This window comes from Carettochelys insculpta, chromosome 3 (assembly GCF_033958435.1).
Source record: "Carettochelys insculpta isolate YL-2023 chromosome 3, ASM3395843v1, whole genome shotgun sequence".
Classification (NCBI taxonomy): Eukaryota; Metazoa; Chordata; order Testudines; family Carettochelyidae; genus Carettochelys; species Carettochelys insculpta.
In genome coordinates, this window is record NC_134139.1 from 185,322,698 (window position 1) to 185,334,040 (window position 11,343).

The following is an 11,343-nucleotide window of genomic DNA, read 5'->3' on the forward strand; positions in this document are numbered from 1 at the left end:
GGAAAAACTTCTTTACTGTTAGGGTTAAATATTGGAATAAATTGCCTAGGTAGGTTGTGGAATTTCCATTTCTGGAGATAGTTAAGAGCAGGTTAGATAAATATCTGTCAGGAATACTCTAGGTGGTATTTGGTCCTGCCATGAAGGCAGGGGACTGGACTCAATGACCTCCCAAGGTCTTTTCCAGTTCTAGTGTTCTATGATTCTATGATTCCTCACAGCCACATGGAACCTGTTATGGATGAATGTTACCTTACTCTTCAGCTACTTTTCAATTAATTTGTTATTTTCTGCACATATTTTCTCATGACTCAATTTGTTAACCTTTCTAAAGCTCCTGAACCTGAGGCAATATATGTCTGATATAATAGGAAACTATTTAAACAGAGAATTTAATAACATTATATTTCCATGTGTCACTTACATGCATATTGTTAAAATACCTGTAATGTTTCACCTGTCAGCACAGAAAAAAGGACAGTCATATTTTGGCTCTCAGGAATGTTCTGAATGTTGCAGATTCTTTCAATGGTGGTCAGACATTTCTCGGTACAATCCATGTCCTTGTCACTGGGCCATGAATTGTCCCAACTCGGTGGCTTTTGGGAAGGATGGACTTAGTGATGGAGGGATTTGTAGCAGTTTCTCCAGGATCTTGAGTTGGTGTTCTCTCTCCTCAAGTTTCAGCACTTTGAGCTCTAATGTTCACCAGTGTGCTGCTTTTTGATTTTGTGCCTCCTTTTCTTCTCTACTTCCCTTTCTTTTTGCATTTCTGTTCAACTTCCCATGGCTGGTGTGGACATTAGTTTTCACTAACTGGAAACTGGAAAATTCTAACTTCATTGAAGTTTTGCTAAAGTTCATTTTTATACTTTTGTTTGTCTTATCTCCCTCACCCAAAATAAATCAATAGAAAAATCACAAACCTGTTGTCTTCTTTACCTGTTCCTGCCCTTCTCATTTTTCAATCTCTTAGAATATAATTTATCACTGCTTGGAGAGCAAAGGTCAGCTACCCAGCAAACTGCGTATAAACACCCTTCCAAATGTGGCACAGTGGAGCCCATAATTATGGGTGAGCTTGTTACTCTTCTTCCATTGAAAAAGAGAAATGTGCTGAAGCTACAAGGGATAGCAGAAAGCTGTTAGCTATCACAGAGCTGTCAGGCTCCACAAACCTTTTCTGTGCCTTGCAGGCAGCAATTAGTGCACTCCCATCTCTGAGCTCCTTTAAAGAACATTCTGTTACCATATCCAGCCCCTGTCACTGGATATTCATAGTACCTACCAAATCCACTGCCTCCAAAGAGACCGTGTACGCACCTTGTTACTAGAATCAACTCACTATTTACACATGATAAAACAAAGAGAAATTTGTTAAGAAAGACAGATTCAGGTGGTACTGAGTAAGAGTACTTGAAACAGGTTGAAAATATAACAAAAGTCTTAAATACTGATATCAGACTAAGGTGACTTTTGTGGATTAAAATCTTGTCTAGCATAAGTTTGTTACCTAACGCAACTTCTCAGTGACACCAGCCCCCAGAGCTGGGGTCTAGCTTTCATTAATACAAGTAGTGCTGTTCTTTTTGCTCCTTCCATGATCATTAACAACCTCCAGGTCTTTTTTCCTCATTTCATACAAACCAGGGAATGCTGAAAAGTTGTTCTTGATGCTTATTCCCTAGAGTTGTAACACCACATCCCTTTTCTTGTTCTCATGTTAATTTTTTCCTGTAGATTTGTAATGAAAATGTTATTCTCACTGTTTTTGTATTTATTTATCCTGCTATCATTACATCAAAGACCTAGGAGGACAGATAAATCAACTGTTCCTTTGTGTGGAAAAAACATATTTACCAACCTATCCCAGGTACATGGTTGGCATATCAAAACTTCTTGATTAACCACAAGGCTTACAGCTCATATAGCTTATGGTGACCAGTAACAATTTCTCAGTTGACTCCTCACATGCCATTCTTTATATATAAATACTTTCACAGCAGTGTGGAAGGTGTACTGAGTTTGTCAGGCCTCATAGGAACTGCCATTACATGTCAATGATTCTTTGCCCATTGGAACTGCAAGCGCTCATGAGATCATACCTATTCAGTCATGTTTTCTTGAAACACCTTCAGGTTTTCTTAGAGATTTCTCGTGAAAATATTGACCAGCCTTATTCCTGCTTAATGGGTGAGGTCTGATTTGACACAGGCAGTCTGTGGCTACTCCGCCCCTCCCTTTCAGAAGGGGTATGCAAATGCAGCCAATCAGAAATGCAAATGAGGCACAGATTTAAATATCTTGCATGGATCTCGATTTCGGAAGAGCTGATTTTCAAAACCAACACAGCCATGTAGATGGGGTTCATTTGAAAGGAAATCCCACTTTTGAAAGCACCTTTCCTCCTGAAAAAAATTAGGAAGCAGGGTACTTTCGAAAGCAGGGTTTCCTTTCAAATGAACTCCATCTACATGGCTGTTTTGGCTTTCCAAGTCAGCTCTTCTGAGATCAAGATCCCATGCACGTAAGCAAATAAGCCACAGCATATTTAAATATGTGCCTCATTTGCATTTCTGATCAGACATATTTGTGTGCCTCTTCCAAAAGGGATGAGCAGTGTTGCTGCAGCCAACAGGTTTATTGGCAGAGTTTCAGGACAAAAGTGACCAATATATCATCTAGTGTGACCTCCTTTATCATACAGACCATTACTTTTGACCAAGTTATCCCTGTATTGAATCCTATGACTTATGTTTCACTAATGCATATGTTCCAGAAAGGGATCCAGTCTTAATCTGTAGACATCAAGAAAACAGAGGGAGAATCCACCACTTCCTGTGGTAATTTGTGTCAGTGGTAATTACCCACACTCTTAAAAATGTATGAAATTGAATTTGTCTGTCCTTGGCATCTATCCATTGGTTCTTGTAATATCTAAAGAGCCCCTTAATACTTAGCATTTCCCTCCCCAAGAAGGTAGATATATGCATGGTAATCAAATCACCTCTCTATTTTCATTTTTGAGAAGCTAAACAGTTTGAGCTTTTTTAAGCTGCTGGAAAAGAATAACAAGTGGGGTTCCACAGGGGTCTGTTTTGGGACCAGTTCTGTTCAATATCTTCATTAATGATTTGGATATTGGCATAGAAAGTACGCTTATTAAGTTTGCAGATGATACCAAGCTGGGAGGGGTTGCAACTACCTTGGAGGATAGGGTCATAATTCAGAATGATCTAGATAAATTGGAGAAATGGTCTGAAGTAAACAGGATGAAGTTTAATAAAGATAAATGTAAGGTGCTGCACTTAGGAAGGAATAATCTGTTTCACACATACAGAATGGGAAAAGACTGTCTAGGAAGGAGTACAGCAGAAAGGGATCTAGGGGTTCTAGTAGATCACAAGTTAAATATGAGTCAACAGTGTGATGCTGTTGCAAAAAAAGCAAACATGATTCTGGGATGCATTAGCAGGTGTGTTGTGAACAAGACACGAGAAATCATTCTACCACTCTACTCTGCGCTGGTTAGGCCTCAGCTGGAATATTGTGTCCAGTTCTGGGCACCCCAATTCAAGAAAGATGTGGAGAAATTAGAGAAGGTCCAGAGAAGAGCAACTAGAATGATAAAAGGTCTGGAGAACATGACTTATGAAGAAAGGCTGAAAGAATTGGGCTTGTTTAGCTTGGAAAAAAGAAGATTGAGGGGGGACATGATAGCGGTTTTCAGATATCTTAAAGGGTGTCATAAGGAGGAGGGAGAAAACTTGTTCTTCTTGGCCTCTGAGGAGAGAACAAGAGGCAATGGACTTAAGCTGCAGCAAGGGAAGTTTAGGTTGGACATTAGGAAAAAGTTCCTAACTGTCAGGGCGGTCAAACAGTGGAATAAGTTGCCAAGGGAGGTTGTAGAATCTCCCTCGCTGGAGATATTTAAGAACAGATTAGATAGATGTCTATCAGGGATGGTGTAGATAGTGGTTGGTCCTGCCGTCGGGGCAGGGGACTGGACTCGATGGCCTCTCGAGGCCCCTTCCGGTCCTAGTGTTCTATGATTCTATGATTCTAAGCCTGGAAGACAATTTTCTTCAGACTACCCATCATCCTGGTGGCTTTTCTCCCAAACCCCTCCAATGTTTTAACATCTCCTTTAAAATGTCGGCATGAAACATGCACCATATTCCACTATCAGTCTCATTAATGCCATAAGCAGAGCTTCTCCATTATGCCCCCTATTTTATTTTCAATGATACAATCTGCTTTCCAGGATACTACCCTGTATTCTGTGGTCTGCTTTCTTTGTTCCTAGATATATATCTTTGCATTTTGCTGTATTAAATGAATTGTGTTTTAAAAGGGCCAGCTTAACCAGTGATCCAGATCACTCTGTATGACTGCCCTATCCTTAACCATTCAACTGTCCTGGGCCTTATTGCCACTTTGCCTTATGTTCATAAAATCCTTGCTTCTGGGTTTCAGATGGTTAACAGCAGAGGTCAGGAAAGGAATTTTTCCACCCAGAGTGTTTTGGGAGGGTTTTAAGTCTTCCATAATGCACCAGAGTTGGCCACTGCTGAATATGGGACATTGGGCAGGTTCGGTCTAGGACTTGGAGGGGTACTGAGCATTCACTCTCTTGGGTGCTTGGTTAGCTGGTTCTTACTGGTGGTAAATATTTTGGAGTTTGATTTAGCATGTCTAGTGGAGACAAGCTAAATCAAACTGTCATGGCACCACCATTGAGCCGGGTACTACTGCTGTCGTGAGGAATAAGGAAAGTCAATGGGAGAGGTTTTTTTTCCCCTATCAACTTCCCACTGTGTGGACACTGGCTATAACTGATTTTAGAGAAGTCAATTCCAGTTGCACAGTTCTCGTAGCTGGATTTGCGTATGTAAAATCAATTTTCCCTCCCAGTGTTGACTTGGCCTTAGAAAGAAAAGACAGTCCAGTGGTTAGGACATTAGCCTAAGATTTAGGAAACCTGCATTCAACTGCCTGGTCTACTACAGGTTCCCTGTGTGATATTGAGCAAGTCCCTGAACCTCTCAGTGTCTCCATTTTCCAACCATAAAGTGGAGTAATATTGCTGCTCTGCCCAAGGTGGGATAAATACATTAACTATTGTAAGATCCTCACATGCTACAGCAATGGGGGGCATATAATTATCTAAGATAGAAAGTATCATTGTAGTCTATGTATGACTCAAGTAATTGCTACTTGGGTTGAGGAAAGGGCTGATTTCTGAGCTAGGACTTTGCCCAGTTTAGTAGCAACATGGGCCAAATTGATAAGTGAGATAAGCAGAAGTAAATCCATTTACCTGTCCACTCTGAGCTAATTACCTGATCACACTTCTGGATGAGGTACCCTATTAACTTTGTGTTTGAGAAATGGATACCAGCTCTTTAGAACTGACAAAACTGGAAACTTTGACTATTAATGACAACTCGTTGGCTAAATGAGATTTTGGCTTCCAGCTAGTGTGAATCAGCAAATTATCTATAAGGTTTTGTGCCTTTAGGAGTATTAATATTTAGCCTCCCACAGTGACTTCACGGTGTCTGTATTTCTAATAATACAATTAGACATTCCCAAGTGAAGCATTCTAATTGATTATTTTTCAGCTTTCACTGGTGATAAAGATAATGGATGTTTTTGTCAAGCAAATTGGTTTCCTCTCAATATCAGTTTCCTGATGTCGATGCTTCTTAAGTAAATGGCACAGTGTATTTCTATAAATAGACTAATGGCTGGCCAAAAAAGAGCCGTGTATTTCGTAACACTGCAGATTTCATACTGGTTTAATTACCACAAATGTACCACTCCTGAGCCACTACTATTTCAGGGAGCTTTGCAGGAAGCAGTGAATAAGTTGGACGTTAACAGATACTGCTTAACAAACAAAAGAGAAATGAATCAAATGCTCCTCTGAACTGTCAGTGGTTTTCACTTTTGGGAACTGGCTTTCCAAGAAGAGGCTAAAGCATAAACTATGAACTGTGTCTCATACCGAGAATTTTTATGACATTTATTCAACTCTTCACCTAGGCTGCATTGGAGAAAAACAGACAAAGTTGTGTGCACATGCAGGGATTCAGACCCACAATTAATTCTGCATTTGCATAAAAGTGGTGAAATCTTTTATTTTAGCTATGGGTACAAATAGCTGCAGAAAGTTTCAATTCATCCCAGAAGGGGACAAGAAGCCAAAAGAGGAGACAGTTACCTTAAAATGCCATTCATTCTGGGTCTTGCTGAGAAGCAGTTAAACTTCTCTTCATGCACTTCACTCCATCATACAGTACAATGTCCATTCCTATCTGCTCCTAACAAACATCACAGCTCTCTTTTACATCCCACTTCAGATTAGCACTTGTGTGAAATATTTTTCACACCTAAAGCAAAGCTGTTGGAGTTTTGGAATTTTAGCCATTCTGCTTCAGTTAGGAAGATCTTAGCCTTTTTTTTTTCCCCTTTGCATTATTTTGTGGTAGTGAAAAAGTCATTTTTGAGGGGTTCTTTTAAACCTGCTTTTGCCAACTACAGACTATCCTTTCCATCTAGACCTGGGCCTAAAGAAGAATAAAATAACATAAAATAAAAGGCCTGATGCTCCAAGGATTTTTGGTAGCTTCTAGATTACAGGTAGGTTCGTGGAAAAAATAATGAAGGCTTCCTTGTCTGGTGTACCGTGGCATCTTTCCAGTTGGCAATCTTTGTGGAATGGAATTGCTTAACTACAGTATGCAGTAGCTTGAATGTATTCTACACTGGCTGTGATCTTGTCAGATCTACAAGCAAAATAAAGCAGCGCCAAGACTGTGATCAAATGGGAAACCTTTGAGGAAAAGCCAGTGCAGATCCTTTAAGGAAAACAGGACTACCTAAAGATGGTGCTAGGAATTATTACGCTTATGTCTTGGAATGACAGAAAAACTAGGTTTTGACTATTCCAGGTTCCTAAAGAGTACATGGATTTTTTTCATAAAGACTATTAACTCAGTTGTCTAGACCAAATTCCAGCTTGCTTCATTACATTCTGTCCTTCAAAATTGCCCTACCATATAAATAGGTTACAGTATTCTCTGTACTTTCAACAGCTGCTGACTTGTACTTTTGTGGTAGATCAAAAGATATTTGAATATCATTTCTGTAAAGATTTGTAAAGTAGCTTCAGATGAAAAGCCATATATGGAAGTCACACACACATCACAGCTTTCCCAGTTAAACTTCACAAGACCAATGGACTAGACCCTGTGCAGGTCAGCACTATGGAAGCCCAAAGATAAGTAGTGAGCATTTGCATGTTCATCAGTTTCTTAGTGCTCAAGGCCTAGACAGTATGTGAGAAATGAGATCAGTTCAAAAGAAGAAGAGGCTGCATAAAAAATATTGTGGAACCTAAACAAGTGAGCAAGGAATGCTGGCTCCTGGAGGAAAAGCTCAAACAATGTGTTGTGAAGGTATGTGAACAAGTAACACTATGCCTTAAGCAAGTCCAGCTTCTGTGGCAGGTAAGAAAAACCAGCACTACTTGCAGGCATTACAGGTACCATGTTTGTACTAGGATAGTGACTTCGGTGGGAGTTTGACAAGAGGAGACTGTATAAGTCATATATTGAGAGAGAGACACACACAGAGAGAGAACTATGCGTGATGTCCTCTTTCCTTCCCTCCTTACCACTGGTTCTCAGCCAGAGGTACATGTATTCCTATGGGTACTCAGAGGTCTTCCAGGGGGTACATCACTTCATCTTGAATTTTTTCTAGTTTCTAGAAAAGGCTACCTGAAAACACCAGCGAAGTCAGTATAAATTAAAATGTCATACAGACGATGACTTCTTTACACTGCTCTATATACTGCACACTGAACTGTAGATATAATATTTGTATTCCAAACCATTAATTTTATGATTCTATGGCAAAAATGAAAACACCAGCAATTTTTCAGCACTAGCATGCTGTGACACATTTGTGTTTTTGTCTGATTTTATAAGCAGGTTTTAAGTAGGGTAAAATTTGGGGTACACAAAACAAATCAGACTCCTGAAAGGGTAACAGCAATCTTGAGACGTTAAGAACCACTAGCACAGACAAGAGATTTTTCTTGGAAGAGGAAAATCCAGAATGAAATTTCAGGCCACAACTCCACACTTTAGCCAGTGGTGCTTGAATGCTTCAAAGCATTAGCCAACAATAAGTATAGTGTCAGTATTATCAGTCAAAAGAAAGGATTGATCCTGCAGCTAAATCACAGTTAGGGACTTTGACGAGGTGAAAAATCACTGTGCATCAAGCTGACCAAATTTGGAGCCATCCCATGAAAAATCTGACATTTAAACATTTAGTTTGGTCCCATATTTGGATGAAAAATTGAAATGTAAAGATAATTTAAACCTCACAGAAGGGAAATGTCAGATGTTGGGAAATCATAGAAATATAAGGCTGGTAGTGGGTATAAGAGGCAGGGGAAGACAGTGCCTTAGCAACTGCAGGCCTGGCTCCACCCACATTCTGCTCCAAGACCTCCACCCCATTCAGTGCAGCTCCCTCAGTCTCCTGGGACTGTCCGGGCTTCAGTGCTGCCAAGGCTGGGTCTGTGCTGCCAGCCCTCCTGGGCCAGGATGGCTGAGGCTGAGAACCCCCCATGCTCTGAGGCCAGGAAGCTCACCAGCCGCGTGGTGGCTGCCCTCCGGGGGGCGGGGGATTGCCCTCCCCATACTCTGGGAAGGGGTGGGGCCACACACTAGGAGTCATAGCCTGTCCCTGGGGGGTGCTGAGGCTTGGCTCCCATGAGGGCTCAGACCAGTAGGGGCAGAGCCTTGGGTAGCTGAATCCTACTGTCTATGTCCTCCCAGTGAACCACTGGTAGCCACTCTTCGATCACAGTTTTACAACCAATTAGCCTTACAGTAATTCAGTATTCCTGTTGCAAAATGCACTTTGCATTTTGTGTCAACTATCTATATTTTTTATATTTTCTATTAAAATAAAACTTTTCAGCATTTCCAAAAGTAAGGTTTCTTTCAGTTTATGGGCTGATCTCTGATGTTTTGCTTCAAGTCAATTTAAAATGCAACTGTGTTTTCCCCTAATGATGCATTGGCTCAGGGGTCATTTATTGTGAGAGCCTGATGCTCCCATTCTTTGCTATTGTGGGGCTTTCAAGCCTGGCATCTTTTCAATTGTTGAAGTGGGAGGTTTCCATGAGCAAAAAGACAGCTTTGTGCCTTCAGAAAATTTCGAAAACCAAAAGAAAGAATCCATGCTTACGCTTCTGTAAAGGGACTGATACTCTGAGGTACTTGTCTATTTCCCATTGGTTTCAATTCAAAAGTGTGATTCAGTGGAACTTGAGATTGGCAGTAAAGGAGGAAAGATGGTCTTATGTTTAATGCATTGCATTAACACTAATTCTGGGCTTGTTCACACACTTCCAATATGACTTCTAATCTGTGCTGCTGTTTCTCACCTATGAGATACTTCAGGAAAGTCAGGAATTTATGGTCATTAATATTTGTGAAATACTAAAGCAGTGGAGATCTTATAAATGGGCGGATGCATGGATAATATCTTTCAAGAAGTATTCAGCTGATAACATTGGAACTAATATTTACATACAAATGGAAATTTCACAATATGCAAATTCATTTTTTTCTTAATTTCAATAAATAGTTATGAAATCTCTGTTTGGTTTGGAAAAAACAAAACCCAAGAGCCTGAGTAATTTTCTTTGCCTTTCAACAAGTGAGTTGAAGACTAAACAGTGAACTGTGGTCGAAACAATTTTCCAACACATTGCCACTGAAAATAAACCTCATACTGAGCACAGGCAGAAGAGAGAAAGGAGAGTCTTCTGGACTCTCAAGGAACTAGGTTGATCACACCCAGAACAGCTGCTAAGTCTTGGAGGCCTGCACCCACAGCTGGGAACTACAAGGAAAACAAGCCCCTCTATAAAGGAAGGAAAACAGAGAGAGAGAAAGAGAGAGAGAGAGGAAGCAGCAAGGCCCAAGAAAACAGGGAGGAACAGCCCCATAGGAGGCTACTTCTAAGAAACTCACAGTGAGGCAAAGGAAGATTGCAAGCCCTGGTGGTTAAGGTCTGATTCACTTTAGGTTAAGTTGATGGACGGAGCTAATTTGAAATTAATCAAGGTAGGGCACGTAGGAGACAGCTGGGAGCTCCAGAAAGACTGTCCCATGATTGTTTGATAATGTGGTACTAGAAATGAGGCTGACCTTAAGTGGCCCCACAGAAAAGAGAATCTCAGAAATGAACTAAACACTTTGGTTTTGTTGTTTTCAGTTTCTTGATACATATATATCAAGCAAGCTCCAGGAATGACTCAGCTCCTGCAATGGCTGGCTGACTCTCAGGCACAGCAACAACTGTGCAAACAGATGGCATCACACCAGCAACAATTGCTACAACAGATGGCAGACCTGACACTGGCTGCTATTCCTTAGGGCCTACCATCACTGGGAATGCAACCCCTGCACTTCAAGGAACTGAACTACTCTCACCCTGAAGTTTCTCAAGACTAAGCCAGAGAATGACCTGGAGTCCTTAGCAATTTCAAAAGAGCGTCCCAGGCCTTTCAGTACTCTCCAAGCAGTGGGTAATCCAGCATGCTCCACTTGTCTCTGGGGAAGCCCTGCCAGATAGTGGATTTGACAGTCCCAGGACTATGAGGAGGTGAGAGCTGCCACTTCGGACTGGCTAAGTCTAGATGAGAAAGCCCACTGTTAGCATTTTTGCCACAAACACTACCTTGCCCCCAGGGCACAGCCATGGTCAATCATCTAAAGGCTGAAGATCTTCTGCTGGCATTGATTAAATCCAGAGATTCAAGCAGGACCACAGATAGCAGAGCTCATGATTATGGAGCAGTTGGCACAGATTGTTTGTACATGTCAACCAGTTACCCTACAAGGACATTACCTTCCTTATGGTGAACTACATAGCCCCTCAAGCCATACAGGGGCCACAGTTTCAGAATTCCCTGCTTCATACACAATAAAGGGAAAAAAATCAAGTGTCCAAGGGTGGAATTTCCCTATTATACGGTATTACCTAAGAAAATCTACACACACCTGACTGATCATCAGGTGGGACAATTGAGAGGGCCCATAGATAAGATTCCCAGAAGACAGCAGACCCTTGACTTTAAATGCCTCACTAGTCCCATGACAACACAGAAATAAGGGCCCAGTGAAACTTAAGGAAATGTGTATGTCTAATTTGGAAAAAAGGGGATTACAGGGGGATATGATCATCATCTTCAGATACTTGAAGTGTTGATATAGAAAGGATGGAGACAAGTTTTCTTTTACCACCAAG